General features: G+C 52.2%; 1 long non-coding RNA gene across 1 annotated transcript in view; it reads left to right on the forward strand.

The window, feature by feature from the left end:
• Positions 1 to 1,863: 1,863 nt before the first annotated feature.
• Positions 1,864 to 2,337, forward strand: part of LOC103904477 — a 4,092-nt gene continuing 3,618 nt past the window's right edge. Inside the window, exon 1 of the long non-coding RNA XR_657906.2 lies at positions 1,864 to 1,988. This is a non-coding gene — a long non-coding RNA (uncharacterized LOC103904477). The remainder of the gene's footprint in view (positions 1,989 to 2,337) is intronic.

A 2,337-nucleotide genomic window follows, 5' to 3' on the forward strand; every position in this document is an offset into this window, starting at 1 on the left:
GGTTTTATTTTTCTCTTTGTTATTTTTGTTTTCTTCTTTTCCTTACAAGTGGTTGTTGGTTGTTGAACTGTTTTTATCTCAACCCATGAGTTTCCTCACTTTTGCCCTTCTGATTCTCCCCCCATCCCACTGGGGCGGGGGAGTGAGTGAGCAGTTGTGTGGTGGTTAGTTGCTGGCTGGGGTTAAACCACAACACAAGGTTAGTTGCAAGCCCTGCTTGGCTAATGCTTTAGGCTCTCCATGTTATCCCTACCATCTTGATCGGCCATCCTTGTTCTTCATTGCTGCTTTATAGTGCCTTTTGCTCCATAAGCAGCAGTACTCATGCCATGCAAACGTACCTGTCTCCCAATATCTGGGAAGTAACTCTGCCAAAGAAAAAGAGCAAAACAGCCACGGCACAATCTAGAGCCATTCTGCCTCTCGAGGGACCCAGCATGCCCCTTTCTCTTGCCTCTTACTCTGTCTAGCTAGGCTGGAAAGTACAGTTGTTGCAGAAAGTGCTACACCCTGTGACTCCTTCTCACATTGTTAGCTTCACCCTGTGTATAGGCTGCCGAGGTCATCGACTCTGCACTGGACACAGGCAGCCTGGCAAGCTTTACACCAAGTCATTCCTTTCCCCTTTGGGCAGCAGCTGTTCTGCCACTGCTACAGGTGGCCACTTTCTCAAGGGCAAGGGGCCAGGACAACAGGCTGCTGCACGCTCCAGTCAAACTAAGACGCTGTTCTCTGGGGACCCAGTGCAGGGAAAGCTGAGGAACATTCTGCACCACCAATGGCTCTTCACAAGGGAACCGTGCTCTGGTTTTAGCAGGAAAAAGGTGTCAGTCACAGGCAGCCACGTATCACTGTGCACAGCTATTTGGCAGGTGTCTTGCTTGTTCAAGTAGAGGGGTATTTCTTGCCTTGCAGTCTTGATGCCAAAACAATCAGGGGTTCAAGTTACAAAAGCCTTTTGACATCAAAGCAAAATGACAGCTAGATTTCCATCAGCACTGTACTTGAGCTGTGTTGCTAGCTGAGAATGGCTTCCAGGCCAGTAGATATTTAGAGGGGTCTGAAATAAAGAAACTGAGTGTTGAAGTGATTGTTTTAAGGAGATGAATTAGGCAGCCAAAGGAACTGAGCTGCTCACCCTTCACATTGGCAGAACAGCCCATCCAGCCTACCATGTATTGTGTGTTGCAGGCAGCAAAGTGCGACTGCCATGCTCACTGGCAGGAGCGGCAAGGAATCCAGAGCTATGCTTCTGTACAGAGCAAAGATGGAACCTCCAGGGCTCTGCGGTCATCTGCTGAGGACATCTAATATACCAACATGCTTCTTTGCTTTCCCTGCTTCATGTTTAATTACTTTGCGCGCTGGAGGGCAGGGTGGTAAGTAACATCGTGCAGCATCTCTTATCTGAGCGACAAGCCCTGCACAGGAAGCCTCGTGTGTATGCAGGGTTAGGAGAGCAGAGCACTGATAGCACAGAGGTGAGGAAAGGTGCAAACAACACAACAAAGCCCAAGGATCACCAGCATACCTATTGCTCATTTGCAGATCAGCCACTTGCACCTGGTCTGCTCGGACACGCTGTTTCTTGCTAAACAGAGCTGCCCCTCTCACACAAAGCAGCTTTCAGTCTCTGCTCTCCTGCCTTCAGGGTGTCATCTATGTTGCCTTTTTTTTTTTAAATCTCTCACCAGCACCTGTTGACTCGCAGCCATCACTCCCACGACCCTGATGCCACATGCGGATCCATACAGCAATCCCTGGGGCTTACTCCTGGGGATAAAAAGCCCTGTTCGGCTCTCCTGCCTTCAGGGTGTCATCTATGTTGCCTTTTTTTTTTTAAATCTCTCACCAGCACCTGTTGACTCGCAGCCATCACTCCCACGACCCTGATGCCACATGCGGATCCATACAGCAATCCCTGGGGCTTACTCCTGGGGATAAAAAGCCCTGTTCGGCAGGTTCCCCGTACTGCATCTCCTCCATAGGTAATGGGGTGGGGGCCATGGACAGAAACAACTGCCAGACTTAGAGCAGCCAAACGCAAAGGACTGACGTGCCCGAGCCGCGGGCACTGGGACGGTGTAAACGGGGCTGAGGCGTCAGTCGTTCCTCACCCCGCTAACGCCCAGAAAAGGGCAGTTCAGGTGACGCTGCCGCCCGGCCACCGAAAGCACCACCACTGCAGCTGGGGAAAAGCGCATACGCGGAGGCGTCCCCGTGCTCCACGCTGCCGCCCGCCGGTAACGGCGATGCGACGCTGCGGTGCTCGTGAGGCGATGCCGCCGCGCTCGTTGCTGCCTCCCGGTAAGGAAACGCCGCTGCCGCCCCATGAGC

The sequence above is a fragment of the Aptenodytes forsteri genome, unplaced genomic scaffold (assembly GCF_000699145.1).
Source record: "Aptenodytes forsteri isolate BGI_AS27 unplaced genomic scaffold, ASM69914v1 Scaffold54, whole genome shotgun sequence".
NCBI lineage: Eukaryota > Metazoa > Chordata > Aves > Sphenisciformes > Spheniscidae > Aptenodytes > Aptenodytes forsteri.